General features: G+C 37.8%; 1 protein-coding gene across 1 annotated transcript in view; it reads right to left on the bottom strand.

Annotated features, from left to right (window-relative positions):
• The window catches only part of LSAMP (limbic system associated membrane protein), a 1,342,850-nt gene that overhangs the window by 1,297,019 nt on the left and 21,352 nt on the right, over positions 1–24,479 (bottom strand). The window lies entirely within an intron of this gene.

Raw genomic sequence — 24,479 nt, 5'->3', positions numbered from 1 at the left:
ACTAAAAACATAAATGTGACTGGATACCAGAAAGCAAAGAAGAACCTGCACAATGAATATATGAAAATGTTGGTAGAGACCAACTATCCAACATCCCTTAACTAAGGTAAAAAATTCCATTTCATTCAAAAGGCAAGGTTTAAGAAGAAGACTCCCAGAACAACCACCAACTGGGAACTCTTTGGCTCTGTTGCAGCAACATGGGAAGATGCCGTCATTGACAACATTGATGAGGAATACAATAGAATGATTCAGCATCTCCATGATTGTGCAAGGAATGCCAAGAGAGAGATAACCACAAAAAACCGTCTTTCTTCGAACACTCTTGAACTTATTCGCCAACGTGGCGTGGCACGTGCCTCAGGCAACCACAAGCAAACGTCCGAACTGGCAAAACAGTGCAGAAAAGCCATCAAGGATGACCTCAAAAACAGGAGAGCAGCAGTACTGGTAGATGCAGCAGAAGCTGGAAAAAACATTCGTAATGCCCGCCTGTCCTTCACCAACTACAAAACCAAGATGACTGCCCTCCGAAATCATGATGGATCTATCACATCTTCCAGAAGGGCAATGGAGAAGATTATTCATGACTTCTACTCAGATCTCTTTAATAGCCACATCCACTTGCCCACATACCACATACCACATGATGGATATGTCGTTCCCAATGTTCTCCCTTCCGAAATCCAACATGCCATCTCGTCGGTAAAGAAACAAAGAGCACCTGGCCCAGACAAGATCAGACCTGAACACCTGAAGAACTTACCATCAGTACTCATCAATACATTAGCTCGACTCTTCACACGCTACCTGTCTGAATGCAAGGTTCCATCCCAATGGAAAACCAGCAAGACTGTACTACTATACAAGAAAGGAGACATCCACGACATTGGCAACTATCGCCCAATCTGCCTATTGTCTGTCATCTACAAACTATTCACTCGAGTCATCCTGAATAGGATTAGCAGAACACTAGATGAAGGACAACCATGTGAACAAGCTGGATTCCGAAAAGGATTCAGTACCATTGACCATATATCCACACAATAACCAAGCTCATTGAGGTATCTCGGGAGTTCAAGATGCCGCTCTGTCTAACGTTCATTGATTTAAAGAAGGCCTTTGATTCTGTTGAGACAGAAGCGGTCATGGAAGCCCTAGCCAATCAGGGCCTACAAACTCAATACATCAGGATCCTTCGTGAGCTCTATTGCGGATTCACTACCAAGATCTCACCATTCTACAAAGAAGTAATCATCCATATCAAGAGAGGGGTTCGGCAGGGTGATACCATTTCACCAAAACTCTTCAGTGCCACCCTCGAGAACATCATGCGACGACTGGGATGGGAAGGAATGGGAGTGAAGATAGATGGTCGGCAACTACACCACCTCCGCTTTGCTGATGACATCGTTCTAATAACACCAAACATCAGCCAAGCGGCACAAATGCTGGCCAACTTTGACCGTGAGTGTGGAAAGGTAGGACTACAGCTGAATCTTACGAAGACAATGTTTATGAGAAACAGCCTTGTTCCTGACGCTCCATTCGCTCTCAACGGAACCACCATCTCCGAATGCAACAGTTATATATACTTAGGTCGAGAAATCAACATGATGAATGACCTGGCACCTGAGTTGCGCAGGAGGAAGAGAGCGGCTTGGAATGCCTTCAAGAGCATTGAAGAAATAACTAAAAGGACAAAGAACCTCCAGCTACGAGCACATCTCTTTGATTCCACTATTCTTCCTGCATTAACATATGCCTCAGAGACCTGGACCCTACGAAAACAGGATGAGAACGCTATTCGGGTCTCTCAAAGAGGAATCGAAAGAGCTATGCTTGGAATATCATGATTCACTCAAATGAGAGATAGAATCCGGAGTTCTGATCTTCGTCAACACTCAAGAATCAGGGACGCTGTCTCATTTGCCAAGACATCAAAAATCAGATGGGCTGGACATGTAATGAGGTTTACAGACAACTGCTGGACTAGAGCCATTACTGATTGGATTCCACGAGACATCAAAAGATCACGTGGACGCCCACCTATAAAATGGTCAGACTTCTTCGTCAAGACCCTAAATGATCGGTTTGAGGCTCTACATGTTCCTAAAACGAACAGATACCATTGGGCTACGCTAGCACGCAACCGGGATGAATGGAGACGTTACTGGCACCCGCTCGAATAAATCGATGAATAACGGGGATTAAGTGATTAAGTGATTAAGTGATTCAAAAGGCAAAGGATCCTGAATGGAACTTTAGTAGAATAATTATATTTACTGTTCTAATTGCTTATAGCTTTAGTAAGGAAAAAAAAATAGGTGTGTAAGAGTTAGGCTGGTAGAGAATTAAAGTGTGATGGAATGACTTTACTGTTATTCTGTTCTCAAGTGATACCATTCCTTCAATATCTTCTGTAGACTATATCATGAAACTAGTCAAGATAGTGCTAGAGGGAAATTGGTTCATTGCTATTTAGTTTTTGTGTGCATTATTTATGTTACTGAAATAGATTAACACATCATAAAGAGAGTCATCAACCCCACTATAAACAGAAAGACCACAACTAGAAAGACCACAGTAATTCAGGCTAATTAATGTCCATTTATTGTTGTAGTATTAGGACATCTTATTCAGTAGATACCTTCCTTCACCTTCTTTCAAGCAAACAGTTTTGGGCATTCTCATTCTAAGTCAGTGTATGACAAATAGAATTTTCTGGGAAATACATATTAACTTCTCAACTTCTGAAAGTCTGATTTCTTTGAAAACCTATTTTCTAACACCAAAATAAGGTTATATTACAACATCATCTCTTTTCAATTAATAAAAGTCATCAGTTTTCAAACAACTCTGTTTCTGGTTAGTGGAGAAAATTCAGGGTCAAGTCATGTCAGACTCCAAATGAATTCTCCTCAGCTTAGTATATTGCTAATACAATGAATTGACTGGGTAAGGTTGGTATCACTGGACTTCAAAGTAGGGATTAGGCAGAGAGAAAGGGGTTAAAAATATTGAGAAGGTGTAGTGCTGGTGGAGGGAGTATAATGATTTTGGTGTGTGACCTCTAGAAGATTCTATAGGTAGTCAATGCCTAGAGTTCAAGTAAATCCTTTGTTTCTATATATGTCCAGAAGATCAGAGTGTTTTCACTCTAAATAAAATTGTTCACTGACAAAATAAAAGTATGCTAATGGAAACAAAACACCAGCCTATTTGAATAGCTTTAGAAGGCCACAGTGATGTTAACCCCTATTAAGACAAAGTACAGCCACCAACAGCACCAGAGAGAATTAATGGCAAAGTGATCATTTTGTACAGGAACACGTTTTTTATTTTTTCTTGAAAAAAATTGATTAGAATATAAGGGAGCTTGTGTGTACAAACAATAGGTTTGTTTCTGCTACTATAGATTGCACATTTGTTTCTGTGTGCCTCTAAATAATGTTAAATGGGTTTTATTCGTCTAAGGTTGCCTAAATAGAACATTCATCTTTTTAAAAATTATTATTATGCCTTCCTCTCTTTGAGATTTTTTATTCAAATGAGAATAGAATGGTTAGTGACTGTGATCATTAGCTTGCAGAGGCTGGCTTATGAAACAGATTGTTAGTGCCATAAACACAGGCCCATGAATTCTATCATCCAGTCCCTGATGTGGCATGTCAATTCTCAGGGAATAGCTTATCCTAGTGTTTGCTGCTATTCATAAATATATAATGACAATGATCCTTAAGTAAACTTTATCCAAATCACTCAATCCTGCACTAGTAATGATTGTACACCAATAAAAAGCAATGAGAAGCAACTGCTCTACACTGTTCATAATATTAGCCATTATTCAAATACTATGTCACTTGCCTTCCATGGCTAAAATGATGTTTCTGGAATTTGGAAGAAATCATGTATTGCAGAGGAGTTTTGAAATTCTCAAGGTTAAGCAAACAGGGCAAATAAAACCATAATGACTTTAAAGTGAAATGAATAATGAAAATGAAAACATGTTTGACTACTATATATATTTTTGAAGCAAAATAGTTTTATTTAGAGAAATGAAGTGAATGAGAGAGAGAGAAAGGACACATCACAGATTTTGATGTGTCTAGCAGAGAATGCACCAAAGAGCAACATAGTTTAAGAAGTCTCTATTAAAGAGACAAAATTTAGAAAAGGATTTATTATTCAAATCAGCTCTTCCAAGGGATTAAAAATAAACAGATGGAAATACTTTTTCTTTGGGTAATAATTCAACGTTGAATTAATAGCATTTCTCCCTAAATTTATCTCTAAATTTAGCATAGTATCTATCAGTACCAAGATAATTTCATGATTTTATATATAGGAAAAAATGAGAGTAGAAAAGGTATAGCTATTAAATTAATAAAGAAGGTAAATAGACAGTACCAAATACTTAAATGTATTAAACTATATTTGTTATTTGCCACATTTAGTGGAAGCACAATGGGAAAGTGAAATATATATAAAGATAAATAGATGAAGGAGCTTGATATGTGATAGATAAAAAATAAAATTCTATAGTAAATATTTGCAAATACTGGCTAGGGATTGCAAAAGTTTCATTTGGATCATTCTCACATAATGCATGAAATATAATCCCAAATCAAGTAAAGAATAAGCATATAGGAAATAAAATGAAAAAAAAAGGAAAATATGCAATTTCACTCTTTATGTAACTAAAGACAATAAAAAGTATCATGCTTGTATAAATATCTGAAACCACCATTATCCAAATTACCACAAACTAATTCAAAAGAAAAATTATAACTACAAAAAAGTTTTCTAGAACATATGATGCTGTAGGAACCAATACCTTTGATAGTTAAATAATTTTCTTGGTTTAAAATTTTAAACCATTAATAGGAAAATGAAAAACAACATGAGCTGACAATTCATAGGAGCACAAGACACAAGTTCACTGAACATAAGAAAAAAGTTCTAGTTCACTAGGTTAAGTCAGTTTATCCTATAAATTTGGCTTCTTGGTGGGAGTATTAAGCCACATTTGGTTGTTCTCTCTACTTACTCCTTGCTCTGCACTGGGGGCTCACCCCTGGTGGGGTCAGTCACTCCAAGACCTTACTCCTATATCTCTCAAGTCCCTAAATTTGACCACTGTTTCTGAATCAACATAGTAAAATACTTTAAACTGTTATACTATCTAAAAATGTAGTAAAACATTGTGTGTGCATGTACATGTATAGACATATATATCATATATATGATGATATAATAGGCGGGGGTCACACCCACCAACTGGACCCTGGCGCCATGTAATCCCATCAATGGCCAAGACTCAGAGACTATAAAACCCAGCTCCCAGAAGAGAACAGCGCAGAGTCTCCTGCCCCCGTGCCTGGCTGTCCTCGTCGGGGCCCCTTGGAGGGGAGCAGATTGAGTTTTCCTCTCCGCCCTGAACAGGGCTCTGGCAGCCGAAGACCTCCAGAACCAGCCACCACCATGCTGAGACCACTCTCCACACTCATGAAGGTACCGGCAGAGGAACAAAGGCATGCGGGTCCCGGGACTGAGATCTCCAAGCCTGCTTGGATCGGGGCTGAGCATCCTCCACCCAGATCCTCCATATTCCAGTAGGCCGGGGTCATACCCACCAACTGGCCCCCTGGCGCCATATAATCCCATCAGCGGCCAAGACTCAGAGACTATAAAACCCAGCTCCCAGAAGTGGACATCTTATTATCTCATTCCCACTTTGGACAAACTGGCAGGCTACCAAATGTAACCTGCCCACACGGCAGAGTCTGGCAAACTCCCCGTGGTGTACCCAATATGCCAAATACCAGTAACAATGAAGGGTCTTATTCTCCTAACTCTGAAAGAGCCTTGAATATGGTACTTTTTAAAAAAAAATCTCAAGGCTAGCATGAAGGAGATGTTACTGGGGCCTGCTCGAGGCAACCGACGAATAACAGGATGGTCGTGATGATGATATAAGTCAGTGCACTTTGACATCATTTGCTAATATCTAAAATAAGTGAATTACTTATAATACTTTAACTCAATAATCGTACTTTTAGAAGTTTATCGTAGACATTCTCAAATTTTGCAAAATATATGTTTAAGAAAGTTCATTATGATGTTCTTTAAAATAAGAAAACAAAGCAACAGAGAACAAACTATAGAAGTCAAAGTCTAAAAATGATCCAAGTTTACAATCTAACTGATTAAATCCTGTGCAGTAATTAAAATGGAATACGTATATTTATAATTTACTTAACCTGCTGTGCTATCACTCCGGTAGCATAGTGGTAGGGCATTTGCCTTGCACGCAGCCAGCCCGACCGAGCCAGGTTCGATTCCTCTGGGCCTCTGGGAGAGCCCGGCAAGCTACCGAGAGTATCTCACCCACATGGCAAAGCCTGGCAAGCTACCCGTGACATATTCGATATGCCAAACACAGTAACAAGTCTCAAAAAAAATGGAGACGTTAGTGGGCCTGCTCGAGCAAATCGATGAACAACGGGAGGACAGTGTGTTATAATATACTTACTAGCTATGATACTGTATGCAACTGAGTATATCTCAATTTCAATTTCATTGTTTACTCTTTATATATATATTATATATATGCTTTTGTAAAAATAATGTTACACAATACTTTTCTAAACCCATTCAACCTACCTGATAAGAAACTTCTGGGAGCTGCCAGTTTTCTCCAATTTACAGTTTAAACTTTAAGTGCCACCAATAACTTTGATTCCATTCGTCCACATCAGCTACAAGGACAACCTGTTAAAGTTTTTTAACCCTCTATGTATTTGTCTTCTTAAATTTTACCAGGGACAAATAAGAACATGAGAGAAGAAGGTAGACTGAATAATTTATACTGAAAGATGTATGAGTGTTACAGATCAATGAATGTCATAGATTAGCTAAATGTTTAAACTGCATTCTATAAATAACCAGTTTTAAGCATCTAGTAATATGGGCAAAAATAAAATCTATCATTTATATCAATAAATCAGTCCTATTCAGTCTTTCTATGCAAATAGGAAAGGGCCCAGGATGGAAAGTTTTTTTAAGCAAAATATTTCTCTTCAGTGTTACAGGAATGAAAAATAAAGCATTACATCTGCGAGATTCATTGGTAAGACTATAGTACTCCCTGCTGTGCATTAGATGATTCTAACCAAGATGAGTACAACAAGGTTTTGAGCTGTTTCTGTGGAATGATATTTGTCTCTGTATTCTACCTAAGACCTTTTCCTATTTTATCTGTTCACAACAAAACTTTGTCACAAAGTTCAAAGTTCTTACACACACAGGCCCAAAAATTGCCAGTATATTTACTGCTAAATTGAAGTCACTTACTCCTTAAGCCTCAATGTTCTCATCAGGAAAAGATATTAAAAACCTATGGCAAACTAGGTTTGATGAAAAAATTAAATGATGGGAAAAATTTAATAAAGCTTAGTTGGCATTTTACCTTCTTGTGCATATTAAATGTTCAAGCAATGTTATTTTTAACTTTATTTTGATCAACTGTTTATAAATGTTCATCTAATGTAGAGTTTGTATGACTTTACCTTTATTCTTCCACAAAGCTCTCTCATAACTGTCACTGTCACTGTCACTGTCCTCCCATTGTTCATCAATTTGCTCAAGCGGGCCCAGTAACATTGTGAGACTTGTTACTGTGTTTGGTACGTCACGGGTAGCTTGCCAGGTTTTTCCGTGTGGGTGAGATACTCTCAGTATCTTGCCAGGCTCTCCGATAGGGGTGGAGGAATCGAACTCAGGTTGGCCGTGTAGGCCACTGCAAGGCAAACGCCCTACCCTCTGTGCTATCGCTACAGCCCTTTCCCATAACACTATAAACAATTATATAGGGCAACTGTGCACACTCTCTTTTAGTCTTCTCTTTCCATTATGTAGTCCTTGCAAATTTCCAGTGAAAATTTTTATCTTAGCTTTCTGACAGCTGGAATGATGCAGAAATTCCTGGTTATGATATTTACTGTATGTGTCATACAACTGAGTAACTAGTTAACCAGCCACCCAAGGAAGCAAATAACAAGCTGATCAGAACTTATGGCAACAATTGCTGTGGGTCGATTTGAGAACTCACCATCTTATTAAGTATGTTTAGCCCTTTCTCAAGAAGAGACACTGTGACTACAAGTCATAATTTCCTTTCAGTATAGGAGCTTTGTACAAATGGATGAACTAAGAAAGAAGAGGCTTATTTTCTCAACCTCAGTAAATAATACACCAAAATAAATAAATACACTTACATATTTTTAATGTAAATAAATATCTTAGGAGTAGGTTGTTTGCAAGTGAGAATCCACAGATTTAATCTCCAGTGCTGCTGGGTGGATCTAGTATGACACTCACAGGTCTGCTGTTCAGGCTGGACAGCTCTTTTGTCTGTGATCTGCAGCACCACAGGTGATTTCTGGATGCACCATAGTAAGGTGTGTGCTGAGCTGCAACTAAAGATTGTGACTCCCTAGCAAACATGTTTGGTGACTCCCAGTGAGAATTAAAATTATAATGTGTCTGATCATTACAGTTTAAAGAGTGCATCTCCTAGAGGTACACTGAAACCAAGTGTGCAAGCAGCACTGAAATGTGGTGTTTGGCTAAATGTTTGAGCACTGCAACCAAGTGTGTGGCCCTTGGTTCTCACAAAAACACATCAACAGAGGAAAATGAAGCCTTATAGTCAATAAAGCGACCAAAAAATTCACTAAATTATGCCCATACCTCATCAATAGTTGATTTATGCCTGTTAAGTAAATAAAATAAAATAAAGACATAGAAACTTATGCAGACATTGTGTGTGTGTGTGTGTGTGTGTGTGTGTGTGTGTGTGATAGGAAATTTGGCCCAGGTTCTCATTATGTAAACTGTGCTTTATACTACTATGCTACATCCTGGCGCTTGTGCTAATTTCTTTTGAGGAGAGAGAGAGAGAGAGAGAGAGAGAGAGAGAGAGAGAGAGAGATGCTTTTTTGTTTTTTAATTTTTGGGTCACACCCACAATACACAGGGGTTACTCCTGGCTCTGTACTCAGGAATTCCTCCTGGTGGTGCTCAGGGGACAATATAGGATGATGGGGATAGAACCTGGGTCGGCCACATGCACGGTAAATGCTCTACCCACTGTACTCTCTCTCTAGTCCCAAGAGAGATGCTTTTTCCAAAGTGGAGAGACAGCCCAGTATACATCTCAGCTTTAAAATATGAAAATTCACATTTTGAGGCCAGAGTGATAGAACAACAGATAAGGCACTTGACTTGCAAGCAGCCGACCAGGATTGGATCCTGGCACATAAGTTTCCCTGAGCATTGCCAGGAGCGATTCCTGAGCACAGAGCTAGGAGTAACGCCTGAGCACCACTGAGGGTGAGGCAAAATACAAACCAACAGAAAATAAAGTCTGGAGGCATACGTCTCGAGAAGGGAGACGCAGAGATGCCGGTGCCTGCATTCAGTGGTAGCACCCGGCACAGACAGACGGACAGCAATCACATACACCTTCTTTGTTCAAAGTTGGTTTATATGGAGTTTTTTTCCCCAGCCATACCCAGCGTGGGGTTGTACTGTTAAATATCTGTGATTATATATCACCATATCAGAAAAAGTAAATTTACGTTTTAAAACCATGTCTACACCTTAATGCGGCTGATTTGTTTGTATTTTTACCACAGTGCTAGCCTCAGAATACCTCAATACAAAGATATTTTATGGAAATTTTGATTGGAGGAAAGGACTTTCCTTGCCACTGTTTGAACAAAATAAGCACTTTTCTCCGGAGTTGAGGGGTGCATATGGGATGACCTTTTAAGGTGGCATTTTTATTGTCTGGTCCATCTCATGGCCACTCTATTATCATTTTTCACAGAGCAAGTCAGTGTAGGATAAACACAAACCAATTCTAACAAGAAAATCTTTCAGCTGTTTTCTACATGATCAAAGGAACAATAGATAATCCTTAAATTGCCCTGGTTCTTTACTCTAAAATGGAGTTTGTTTGGTTTTTTTTTAACCTATACAACAGTTGAAGAAGATCAAGTTTGTCATCTTAGAATTCTGCTATTACTAAGTTTCATTGATGTTGAAAACTGGTTATGATATATTTTAACTAAAATCTTATTATGAAAACTTTCCAGGAAAAAAAAATTTAGAGCCAAGCTTCTGTTGAGGGTTTTTAATACAGAGCAGAAAGCACAGGGTTGTAGAGAGCCTCGGCTGAAGAACTGCTTTCCAGATTCTGCCTGAGGCTTCATCTATCCTGCTGTGTGACCTGGGAACGTCCCATCACCTAGCTTAGCTTTAATTCTATTCATCCTCTTTAAAACGGAGACAACGACCCCTGTCTTCTGAGTTGTTGGACAGAGCAGGTGTTCTGAACTGAACATCAGCTGTCATTATGAAAGGGCCATGAGAAATCAGTGCAAAGGCAATGAAAGAAATTCACTCTTTTAAAACCTGAAAAAAATCAACCTGTCTGAAATAGTGGCATACTTCGTAAGCATAGCTTATGCAAGGATAGCCAGCTGCACATTTTGTACAGCTGCACTATTGTACCCCTAATGTGAAGATGCTCATTTAACATCAACCAATTAGCTGCAAGGTTATTGCAGCTATTTTCTCTGGAAGGATCCTTCTCTCTCGTATTTCTAAATAAATAAATAGACAGTGTGACTGATTAAAAACTCTTATCGCCTTACACAACAGGCTCTGGTTTGATTTCTCCTTTTAACTGCAGTGAGGTCACACTCCTGTGTTTGTGACATAGCAGTGGGTTGCCATGGAGATGATAGCTTTATCAGCAACTCCACTCTGCAATGACTTCACAGCAAGGTTACCAAGAAGCAGATGGGCTGTGAAGGAGACAAACCCCTTGTCTAAACACAAATAGCATTGATAATTAATTAGCTGAAGCAGCAGGGGAAATTATGAAAATGTGTGAAAGGTAAAAGGATTTCTATTTATTAGAGATTTGATAGTTTCACCAGAGGAAAGCCATAACCCTCCCGCATGAGAGATGGTTGCTCGGTGGACTGAATAAATACTGTAACAGTAACTGGTTTCAGTGTGATGAGGCTCAACTTCTAGAGGCATAAGCTTGTGAAAATATTAAATAAGTTTCTATCACTGTTTCAAAGGTCCAAAAAAGAGATCTGTAATGCAAAATAACCTCAGATTATTAAGAAAGTGTATCAAAGTACTATGGTTTTTAGAATTGCACTAGGAGTACACCAATTCTCTATATGAAAATGTCTTTTTTAATGGTAAAGAACTTACTGATTTGATTTGGGGCCACACCCTGTAGTGTTCACAGCTTAATCCCGAAGGGGGTTGTGGGAACCTATGAGATGTCAGTGATCAAATCGGTCAGTGTGTGCAGGACCAGTGTCTACCTGCTGTGCTATCTCTCAGCTACTGCCTTGCATTTATATTTAATATGATATACCATATACTAGGCGACCTACATAACAGAAAGTTATTTTATTTTCATAGTCCTAGAGGGAAGAGTCCAGATCAAGATCTTTAGAAGTCTGTTCTTGGCTTATGCTAAGTGCCTTCTTCCTGAGTCCTCACACGGTCTATGTACTCTCTGTGCATAAACATATCTTATGACTGTGAGTTAAAATTTGCTTCTCTTACCGGGACGCAAATCAGATTGATTTATAGGGTGACCCTGAAACATCACTTTAACTTTATCACCTTTATAAAAACTCTGTTTCCAAATACAGTCAGATTTTAAGTGATTGGGACTTCAACATAGGACAATTGAGCCCAAATACTACCCCTACTTTATGAATAAAATGCATGTAACTAAGCATTGTATACATGTGTTCCAATGCAGATTTTCAACTCTAAAAGTATTTTATTATTATTTTATTTTTATAAGGTAGTTTGTATAGTGGCTAGGGCATTTGCCTTGCACTCGGCTGACCTGGGTTCAATTCCTCTGCCCCTCTTGGAGAGCCTGGCAAGCTATCGAGAGTATTTCTCCCACATGGCAAAAGCCTGGCAAGTTACCCGTAACATTCAATATGCCAAAAACAGTAACAAGTCTCACCGTGGAGACATTACTGGTGCCCACTAGAGAAAATCGACGAACAATGGGAGGACAATACTACAGTGCTATAAAGTAGTTTACAATATTTGATTACATTCACTATTCAAACACTAATCCCTCCATCATTACACCTTCCCACCATCATATTTCAGGAGTTTCCATCTGGAACCCCAACCCCTGCCCCAAAGCAGACCGAAAATAATTTATTTTGTATTGTTTGTGATGAAAAAGAAAACGCTGAAAATGATCCAAAAATTTTCCTTAGAGGAGAATGCGTGAAGATTGTTGTATTTCACCCAGGGTCCATTAAGCCCTTTATAAGAGATTATTAACATGTTGCAAAGGTTGCTTAAACATATATCTGTAAAAATATATTTCCCTCTAAGCTTGGTTGCCTTTTACTTTAAGCCCCATCAAATGTAATGCACTACTCTTGGAATATTAGTGGTGTGAGGTATGACATGTTGTGCAGCCGCAAATGTGGCCGTGAAGTTCTGGAGATTTTAGGCTGCCGGGGCTGGGTCCTTGGGGCAGGAGGGAAACTCATTTGCTCCCCTCTGGGTCGCCCTGAGTGAAACAAGACTGGCACGGGGTCAGCAGAGTGGCTATGCAAGCCGTGTGTTTTTTTCCGAGAGATTTGTAATGTGTCTCTGGATCATGTCTTTCGATGAGATGATGTGGCACCAGCCAGACCACCTGTAAAAGTATTTAACTCCCCAAATCACAATAAGCTGGATACATTGGAGCATATCAGATGACTAGATCTTCTGCAAATGCTACATCAGACATTATTTTCACCTTCATTTTAATCCTCTGACGAGTTCCTTTATAGATCCCTGTTATTCAGGGTTTTTTTTTTTTCCTGACCATCGTCCCCTTCTGGCAGAATTAATCTTTTACTTAGAAGTTTTCATATATTATTAAAGTGCTTCTCTTGGCCTAATTATATCTGGATATTATCCTTTTCTCATAGGAAATTATAACCGAGATAGGGCAGGATCCAGTTTATATTATTGCTTCTATCACCCATTGTTTCCTCAGTGCACTTGAAAATTGTAAGAAATGAAATGAGAATTAAGAATAAAGGGTCAGTGAGGGTACCTGTGCCTTGTACGCACTTGAACCCAGTTCAAACTTCAGCACTCCGTGACCCTCAGTCATTGTTGTCAAATGTGTGTGGCTTCTAAGAGTCACAAGAGTGACCAAATAGTTCCTAGAACTGTAGGATATTAAGCAGCACTATATTCTGGTGCCTAGCATCTGTTGGCCTAGCCCAGTTGGCCAGGAATCACAAGAGTCACCTTTACATCTCTTGAGCACCACTTGAGAGAGCCCTCTTTCAAAGTTAATATTCTAAAATATCCTAAAAATCAAAACATTAAGAGCTAGCAAAAGGTGTGGATAGATAGATATATGCACGGAAGCATTCACTCTGAAGTACAGCTACTCCACAGTCGAAGGATCATCATACTTTGAAATAGCCTCACATTGCACATAATCTACAGTGATGGTTCTATAATGAATAAGTGTGTTTGGAAGCTAGCTGCTTTCTCCAATGATAGGGGCAACTATGTATAATTCAAAATGTGAATCATGCACTCTACCACATTAGCTAAGTTTCTTTTATGGATAAGAGGTTGATAAGTATGGGTTACTTCCTTTGTGTTAGCTCATATTTTAATGCTACATAGTTAGGTAATTGTCAAGACCTTCAGGTTTGAAAGAACTAAAGATGAATATATTCAAATGTGTTTCAGTGTCCTATCAACAAGACTGGAAAAATTCTTCTTTACCCTATGTGGTCTGAGATATATGAATGGTTTCAAATGTTATTTCAAAAAGCAGGGGAAGGATGCATCATCCTATCAAAATCAAACCCAAACTATAAAAGTAGGTGAGGACTTCTCCTAAGACTATATGTATAATATTTACAAAATCAACCTAAAGTAAAAAAAATACCATCAAACACATCCTTGATAGCTTCATCTATAGGTCTTGAATTTTGTCCAGGAAAATTGACTCAGTTAATCATCCCTGATTCCTCACTGTAATTTCTACTACTCAGATAAATAAGGAAAAAAAGATCTTTTCTACCATGTTATGCCCAATATCAGACATTTTTACAATATATGCAAATGTATATATGTGTAGATTTGACATGTCATAAACACTGCTGGCTGATGCCTTGGCTAAGTTATTTTCTTTTTTTGGTTTTAGTTATTAAATATTGTAGGATAACATTGTTTCTTCCTTCCTGCATAGCCTCAGGTAGTTTAGGTTTATTGGGTTGCTCCCATCACAGTGTTCCCATACCTCTGTGTTTATTTGTAACTTCTTTCTTTGTGCTCTGTTTGTCTCTTCTCCTTAAGTCCTTTGCATAGTTTATTCAGAGCAAAGTCCTTTATGTATGGACACAAGAAGACAGTAAAGGCTATGCTTTTGTAATATGGGAGTTTATTGACTCTCGATGATATTTGCCTCTTGGGCATTTGTTTTCTTGACCTAAGGTTCAGCTGCCATTTCTTCCTAGCACCCCCAAAGGCAGGGTCCCGACAAGGGACTGGATGGACTCAGGGCAAGGGGTGAGCTATTTGCTACCCTGGCATCAAGATGGGCCTGGCCAAAGTGTCTAATGTTTAACTATAAGTTAAGAGCTTGGTTATGGACAAATGCTGTCATGATCCAAAAAAGTAATAACTAGATTTGTATCCTGCTAGCATTAGGGATGATTAATCTGGCCTGAGACTGTAGTCTGAGTCTGTGGCGTGATGCTCCCAGGAGGGGTGCCCTACCAGCCTCTTACTGTGCCCATACAAAAATAACTAATATTAAAATGTTGATTGAGTTATTGGACTGAGGAAAGGAGAAAAACACCTTAAGAGGTATTTTGCCCTTGGGCAGTCAGGAAGGGCTTTGGAATACTCCTAGGTGGTGTTTTAGCCCTTGAGCCTGATGGGCAGTAGGAAAGGCTTTCTTATGTTGATTTGGTACCAGACTGGGTATAGTGTGGGCCCAGAGGGCAAGGTGTGGAGACACAAGTTGGGGTAGAGAGTTCTGTAGGGGAGAGGCAGAATCCAGAGAAAATGAGCAACTAGGAAGGGTGTGTGAGATGAGAGAGACAGGAGTTGAAGAGAGGAGAGAAAGAGCAGGGCTGCGAGATGGAATGCAGAGAGACTAACAAGGGGGACAGAGAGAGAAGAATGTAGAAGAAGAACACAGGAGCAGGAGTGTGGAGAGAGCGAGTCCATGCAGGGAGATGGAGCACAGAGAGATGAGGGGAGAGACAGGAGGAGACGGGAATGAGGAGCAGAGTGAGACTGGAATGGGGGTGGGGGGCTCAGAGAGACTGGAACAGGCCCGTAGGGAGAATGGAGTAAATGGTAACTGATTAATCAACCGGTTTGGCCCTCATTTCCTCCTCTGTCTGCTGCATGGCCCCAGCTGCCCCAGCTGGTGGAGCAGCCCGAGGGCCCCCCCCTACGCCGGGTGTGGAAAGGGAGAGCTGCTGGGCCACTCGGATATTATACAAAATATGATTTTATTTTGGAAGCTATAAGCCAAATACTTGGTGCTCTGCAGTTGATGGAATTTGTGGAGTGGTACATACACTTTCCAGTATTCTTGAAAGTTTTCATGTCTTTTAAACTGGCTCTATCTAGCATCCAAATATATAGCCATAAAACAACAAAACTTTAGTTAAAGAAATGACTTTATAGATGTAGTTTCATATCCAGGGATTACAAACGTAGATTTTTGAAACTTTAGATATATAGGTGATAGACATGAACTCATGTTTATACAGGATGAGAATAAGTAATTTAATATGCTTTACTTAACACACCGCCCTTCTTTACTTTGAATAGGATATGAACCCAGTGTGGTAACACTCATTATCACAAACATCTGAAGCTCTAATTGACGGCTCTATGTCTTTGAACAATTAAAAATGGGAGAAAATTTAATTATTACTTGTTGATATGTAGATCTAAAATAAAATTTATCCTAAACATAGACTTTTTATTGATACTAACCAATAAAAATGTTTGGACTGTGTAATGTAGTTTAATATTTGAAGACGACCACTGGACTAGAGCCCTTACCAACTGGATTCCAGGAGACGTCAAAAGAACGCATGGACACGTGGCTGCCCACCTACGAGATGGTCAGACTTCTTCGTCAAGACCCTGAACGCACGGTTTGAGGCTCTTTGTGTTCCTGGTGTGAGCAAATGCCATTGGACTACACTAGCATGCAACGGGGATGAATGGAAACATTACTGGTGCCCGCTCGAACAAATTGATGAGTAACAGGATGTCAAGTGATCAAGTGATCAAAAATAAAATAATTGTGATTAATGTTCAGCAAGGACTTGCAATATTAAGGTCGCTTAGCTAATTAAATTCCTCCCTATCTAAAAATAAAAAGGGACATTTGGAATCCAGAATTACTGCTTTTTATTTGCCTCATTCTTCATATACAAACAATATGCAAGTCTTTTTTTTTGTTTTATTTTTGGACCCTGCCCACCAGTACTCAGTGCTCAGTCCTGGTCCTACACTCAGGAATCATACCTTACAGAGTTCAGGGGACCACATGGGGTGCCGGGGATGAAATCTCAGACAAGGACACTGTATGCCAGGCAAGCATTCTACCCTCCATACTTTATTCCCAACCATGGAGAAGATACTTAATTTTAAATACTACGTCTACAGATTTTTGTGAATGTCATACTAAGCTAAATTATTTTAATTTTACATCAAATTGATATGCATTCCTATTATTCATTATACTACTTTGTTTTAGAGTTACCTTGTTAGGGAGAAATAAAGATACTTTTTGTCTCTTTCTTTCATATTTATTTCCTACTTGTTGGGGGAAAATCTCTGATAAAATAACGTTTTCCCTGTTCAGTAAAGACTGCAGGATTGAATTCTTACTAATATGGTACTATCCAGTCTCCCTCATCCCCTCAACTTCAGCCTCTAGCTCTGACTTCTGACCGGAGACACCAAAGAGGAGATGATATATAATTACATGTCCAAAGGGATTTTAAATTATGTGAATATCTATCTATCTGGAAGAAAAGTGTTGCCATCTATCCTGTTCTCAGTCAGAGGTGATGAGAACTTTGGGGAGTGAGAAGAACTTTGATATGGTTTAAAATGAATGACCTAGAGATGGAATGATTTATATCCACTATCTGATTTTCTCAGAGGAAGTAACTAATTTCCAAAGTCTGAAAACAAAGAAAATGAGATTATAAAACAAATTTTAAAGATGAAGCTAAAAGCACTCCAGAATCAAAAAAGGATATGTTTTCTGTGAGTCAGCTGTCACAACGTTAACCCTTCCATCTGTTGTTGTACATTGGAAGAACGAGGATTAAAAAAAAGAAAAAACTACATCTAGCTGAGTAATTTGATTTTCATGTTTTTGTGAGCTGGGGAGGCACGCCTGCCTTTCTCTGTGTGTAAGCATTAAGACTGACAATTAATCCTAATCCCTTAAGCAATCAAACATGTTTTGGGGACCACACTAAAGCCACCTCAGATGGGACACTATGCTAATGACATCTACTGTGCCAGATTGGTGATGAAGTACAAGTACTGACAGTAAGAAGAAGTGGACTCTCTTCTTAAATGTATTTATGTATAAAACTAACCGAGCATCTTATGAAAAGTTTTTTGGAGAGATTATTGAAGTGGTATTCAAGACGTGCTCTTGGTAAGAGATGCTGAAAAACAGAAACTTAGAGAAATTTAATATACACAAAGATTAGTTTGGCTTTAAAGAAAACCACCTGCATCTTCTATAGGGGCATAAAATTGATGTGTGCTGGAAAGGTTTGAAATGTCTCCTCTGAGATCCCTACACCAGTTATTCTCACAGCTGTTAATCAGTTCATGCAATCAATGTCTACTACATGTTTGTACTGAAATGTGTTATTTTGTGTGTGTGATTGAAATCAAAGAGAGCACCAAAGACCTCAGTGAATATAGATCCACTGTTCTTTGTCCTGTTTCCTGCTGCTGATCTTCACTGAGTGATGCCATTGATACCTTCTCCTTCTTACATGGGATAAAAATATGGGTAGGAGACACAGTGAAAGGAAATATTTGACTACTGCAATGATTTCTGCATCACATACCCAATGTTCTTGAAATTCCCCTATTTGAAGACATCAAATTTTTTGCAGAGATGCTTAAGAGATTACTGAGTTTCTTTTTCCCATTCAAAATAGAACAGTCAACAAAATGTTTCTCTGCCCTTGTTATCATCTCCTGAATGTAAGAATCTTCTTTATCTTCTATTTTCTTTATGTTTATGGCAATAAGCAATCGTAGATGGGTAAGTTTCTGGGATATTAAAAAAGTAAAGGGAAGATCAGTGCAAATTATTGTCTTCAATTGTTCGTACATTTCTCCTTTGTATTATAAGTGGTTCTAACAGACTTATTTATATATAATATATAAATCACGCTTTATTTATGCAAATTCATCATTTTAGAGATACATACCTACACAAATCAGTACAATACTCATCACCTCCAACAGTTTTCCTGTGCCTTTCTGTTGTTTTTTTGTTTATGAGCAGTTGATATCAGTAGGTTTTTGGGGTTAAGTGGGGGTTGACCATACCTGGTGGTGTCAAAAAAGTATTTTTGTTCAGAGGTCACCACTGGTGGTGTTCAGAAAACAATTTACAAGGTCAGGAATTAAATCAGGATTGGAATTATGGAAAGTAAGCTACTTATACCCTAAACTTTATAACTATATGTTTTTAAATTCACACCTTTCACCTTAACCTAACTTCTGCTCAACCTTACTTTTATCAAATGATCAGATTAATCTTGATTGCATTATATAGAAAAATATCTAAGCATATATCCTCTATGAAAATAAGTACAAATATTGGCTGAGTAATAATACATTATAAAATCTACATGAAAATAACAGGAGAATTAATACTTCAATATTTATTTATAATCCTTACATTCAATAAGTATTCAATATCTATTGTATGCTATACTAGATTCTGGGGATCCAAAAGGAAATATAAGAAAAAGATTATTCCCTCAACATATTTTACTGAAACATAACTTTATCTATAGAAATACAATTTGATACAGTTATACATTTTGTTAAACTTGGTTATTTTCTTTTACGAGATGATGTACCAAATTGAACATAATTAAGCAAAGCAAAAGAAAATCACTTTGTAAAGATTCTATTCTCTGTGTTTCTTAAATACTCCTTGGATTCTAACTCTACATAAATGGTCCCCAACATTTCAGAGGCCTGTTTCTGTGTTCTTTTTCTATGAGCGATTTCTCATAGACTTGTACTATAAACAATAGAGCTACCTTTCATGAATTACTTACAGAATCAAATACTATTTTCGTATCTCTTCTCATCACTCAGCTCAGTAATTGAAGTCTAAGCGCTACAACTATTCTTTTGTCTAAGTGCTACAACTATTCTTTTCCCTTTCTTTGTTTTTCATTTCTTCACATTCTTTGTTTTGTGCCTAATGCACAAAAAAGAAACCAGATGATAGAAAAGTAAAATTATAGGATAGAAATACAACCATCATTCAAATATTCTTCAAGTCAGTAGTATGGGCTTTGAATGGTACTGCTTCTTAGTATTATAATGAAACATATGCCTTGAGATCTTTGACCAATATGCCTTTTTGGTTGAAGATTTACAGATTCCCAATTCTGTAAACCTTCAGTTTCCTTTTAAGAACAGCTTTACTTACTGGTATGATAAGATTCTTAATCCTTTTTCATTTTATTATTATGTGTAAGTGATTGCATGTGTGATGCAAGAGAACTGGTGTCCTAGTTCACTGCTGCTTCCTGTGAGTCTTTTATACTTTGCTGTGGAGCTCTCTTCCTGACCCAACTTCTGGTAGGTGCTAGGTAAGTGTGGTGCCTATAGTTTTCAGTCACTCTTTAGAAAGGGCTTAAGGTACATAACTTTGCATGTGACCAATCCTGGTTCAACACGCATCACTGCATAGTCCTCCAAGTAACATGGTGCAGCCCCAGAAGGCCCAAGTAATCTCCAATATCTCAAGATCCAAGACTCTGTACCCTCTTATTCCTGTATTGAACCAGTGGCCATTTAGCAAGGAACCCACGTGTCGGGGGTGAGGAAAGGATGGGCAGGAAGCAGGAAGAGACATTAGTAAAGGAGGGATATGGAACACATGTAAACATGAAATATTTCTGCCTAAACTTTTTCAGTCTACCCTGGAATTTAGCTGCTAGGAGTTACTCTCAATTGGCTGGGCATATGTAGAGTCTGCATCCCACCTGAAATGTTTACAGAATGTCTCAAATAGTTTTCTCTCAAACGAAATAACTGTCCACAAGTGGCAGTGCTTGAAGGGTAATTCTGGCTCAATGCTCAGGGATCTCGTCAGAGTGCTAGTTATTCGCAGAGACAAAGCCTTGGCATTCATACAATGCATACACTAGGGTAATCTTTCTGGTCCACAATCTTGATAGAGGTGGTCTTCCTGACATTGCATTTTCTGGCCATGGATTAATTAGGCTCACTAAAATAAGTTTTCTTTACAATTATTTTAAGTTAGAAGCTCAGAAATATCACATTTTTTCTTGATATCTTTCAGTATCAGGGTTCTTAGGAACCATTAAAGGACCAGTTCAATTTCTTGGAATTTGATGCTGAAATTATTGTTACAATATAGTCATTGTCTGGCAATGTCTAAATGAGATAAAAGAAATCCCAAAGTGTGTGCGTATATGTCATTGAACACTTAGTCAAATAAAATTAACTTAGTTATTACTTGAGAATGCAACATTCTCAAATGCTCACATATCTCACCCTCTTCTCTGGCATGATTCTTTAATAAACAGTTAAGTTTCAAAGCAGTTATGAAGAAAAAGGAATGTCTATCATAAACCAATCGTTTACCTATGTTAAATAATATAGTCTCTCTAAAAATGGCAGGCCAGCATGAGTTAAATACATTTCTCACTTGATAAATACACTAATAATAATAATCTGTTAAAGATTTACACTTCCTGAGAAAATATTTTCTATAAATATCACTATACTATTGTTTAATAATAATTACAGGTTACTAAGAGAGTAGGCCTCTGGTGTAACTAGGCAAGCGCACTTAGAAAATAGATCCCCTGAAGGCATTTCTGCAATTAATAATGGAGACTGACAGATCTTCTCATGGGCTACAGCCAGGTACAAATAGATTACCTCACTTTAATAACTGTTTAATTTGTTCTGCTGTACTAATCATGCCACACAAATTGCTGCTTCTGTCTCTTGGTAACAAAGTTTATGGCAGTTCAAGAGGCTGGGTGGCATGGGTTACTATTCCTATCTCTCTCTATCCCAGCTCCTATTCTTAGTCTTTTCCATCTCTATCCTGTCTTTCTTATGACTCTAACCCAAATAGAGATCTGGACAATTTGTTTCTCTGGAAGCCTTTTGATCATGATGAGAAAATTAATTGATCAGATCTCTAGAGTATCAGGTGCAAGAAGAAACATATGATCCATTCCTGTGATTAGGGAACTTACACAGCATGAATGGTGTACCTCATTATACACAAATGAGTTAGGGTCATATGATGTAACGCTAAAACGTTTACAAGCAAGGAAATGTTAACTGACCGATGGAATAGCGAAGAAATTAGAGCTGTCATGAAAACAATATTAAAAAAATGTGTATGTCAGTATAAACACCACCTGCACTCTAATGTTCATTGCAGTACTATTCACAATAGCCAAAATCTGGAAACAACCTGAATGCCTGAGGACAGATGAATGGATAAAGAAACTATGGCACATCTATAGAATGGAATACTATGCAGCAGTTAGGAAAAATAAAGTCATAAAATTTGCTTATAAATGGATGGACATAGAGAGTATCAAGTGGAGTAAAATGAGTAAGAAGGAGAGGAGCAGATGTAGAATGACTGCATTCATTTGTAGTATATAAAACTGTACAGTAGAAGACTAATATCCAAAGTCATGGAGACAAGGACAGGGAGGACTAGTCAATGGGTATGATGGGAGGAATATTGGGGACACTGGTGCTGGGAATTGTACACTGGCGGAGGGATGGGTGTTGGAACAAAGTATGACTGAAACCTAATCATGAACACATTTATAACAGATTTGCATGGTTCTATCACAGTGATTCAATATTTATTTTTTAATTTAAAAAATGTGTATGCGGGAAAACATTGATATACAGATTCTGTCATGTGTATTTGGAAAACAAGCACATTTAATGACTCAGGCATAGAAGGCAACTGTTTCTACTCCAATCTGTCATATATAACTTCTGTGATTGTGTATGTTGAGTGTTTGGACATCAGCCTTAGCCTTTATGTTTTTGCTCCACCAGTTGGAAAAGCTACAGAGAATCATGAAACACTTTACATGGTGGCTGCAACTTATTTAAAAATTACTAAGTTACCTGATGCCCTCACACCTTTGTGTCTTTAAGCACACTATTGTGATTTGTGTGGATAATGATGTTCAGAGCCAAGAGTCACTATAAAGGTGGGGAGAGTGACAGTGCATTGGATAGGGCAGTTGTTTTGCATGTGATTGATTTGGGTTCGATCCTTGGCATCCACCCAAGTCCTGAAATGATTGATTTCTGAGTGTAGAGTCAGGAATAAACCCTAAGTATAGTCAGGTATGGCCTAAGAAAATCCAAAACATATAAAGCATTAGAAAGACACCACCTCTAAAATGAAGCTTATATTCCTGTACAGAGCAATCAGAACCTGATCCTCTCAATGTAATGCTTTACCGCTTTGTACTTACTGCTATTGAAAATCAGATACTATATTCCTCTATAAAAGGCAAACAGTAAACACTGCTTCCCGTTTCTATCACTTTTACAGACTGATTCTATGCAACTTATTACTGAAAATAAAAAAAATTAATTTTATTTGAAGTAATATGCCTTAAAATATTATAAAACATCTATTATCAAATATTTGAAGTAGTATTATTTACAAAATTATAGATATGTGTTATAAAATAAAATATAAATAGCATATGACATAACATGCCATGTATGTACATATAATTTATTGTATGCACATGTATGATATAACATGAAGTATTGTATGTAAACATGGCATGACATATCATATATTATACATTGAATAACAATGTTGTAAATAATATTGTTCGTGGATTGGAACAATAATATAGTCAGTAAGGCACTTGCCTTGCACATGTCCATCCCAGGTTCTATTCCTGGCACCCCATATGGTCCTCCAAGCAATCCTGGACACAATACCGGACCAGATATACCACTCTCCATATATTAGAACTATGTCCAACATCCTACCCTACTTTCACTTGGCATCTATACTCCATTCTTAGGAACACATATGTACTTTCTGTTAGCACCAATAACTCTGTTAACAGTATTCACATTTTCCTTTTACTTGCTGTCTTTTACATATATATTTTTTGCATTTAAACAATTTTTCTCTTCCATTTTTAATAAAAGATCCCAGTCAAATCGCCTCTATTCTCCAGTGTGCCCTTTTAAAACCCGATTTTTCTCAGCATGCTTGCTGCTTCTATAGGCTTATAGTTCAGGAAGAAACCTAGTCTTATTTATTGATAGATAACACTAGTACTCAGTGAGTTCCTGGATTATATTGATATTCAATTATCATCAGTTTGACATTGCCATTTGACCTTTGTTGCTGGGTTCTGTGAGCGTGTGAGGGACAGTTTCTAAATTATGGCTGAGGGCAGATGCTTTGCTGAGTTCTTGCCTAGCTACAAAGTAATAAATACCAAACACTCAACAAGAAAGAAATACAAGAAAGAAGTAATAAAAAATAAATAAAATCAATCCCCAAAATGTTATTCAATAAAATTAACATAAAAACAGGCATTATCAGTACAGAAACTGGACACTAAAAACCCTTTTATCCAAGGAGAAACCTAAACTATTAATAATTTAAGATTACTTATCTTAAAATATTATTTTTGAGTCATTTGCATACATTTTATTTTTCTTTATTCATACAGCACTGTATGTCACCAGAATTGAAACTATGAGATTCTTTCTATGGTTGCATTTGAATTATAAAATGCCACAGCTACCAGCCTCTACCAGCAGTCAGGAAACATTAATATTAATGTTTGAAGTGCTGACAGTGCAGCAGTGGATGATTTAAGGAGAAGAATAATTAGGGACTGTATCTTAGTAAATAAATCCAAGGTCCTATTTGTTTAATCTTTCACTCACATTTTTAAAGGGAAATTAATACTTTTTTAAAAAAGTAAATCAATACTGACTCTTAACTGCTGAGTTAGTGAGATTTAAAGGGAAATGTTTCTCTCATCATTGACAACCTCCTA

The sequence above is a fragment of the Sorex fumeus genome, unplaced genomic scaffold (assembly GCF_029834395.1).
Source record: "Sorex fumeus unplaced genomic scaffold, SorFum_2.1 ptg000265l, whole genome shotgun sequence".
In the NCBI taxonomy this organism is placed as follows: Eukaryota; Metazoa; Chordata; class Mammalia; order Eulipotyphla; family Soricidae; genus Sorex; species Sorex fumeus.
The sequence above is the reverse complement of the archived record's forward strand: the minus strand, read 5'-3'. Positions and strand labels throughout refer to the sequence as shown.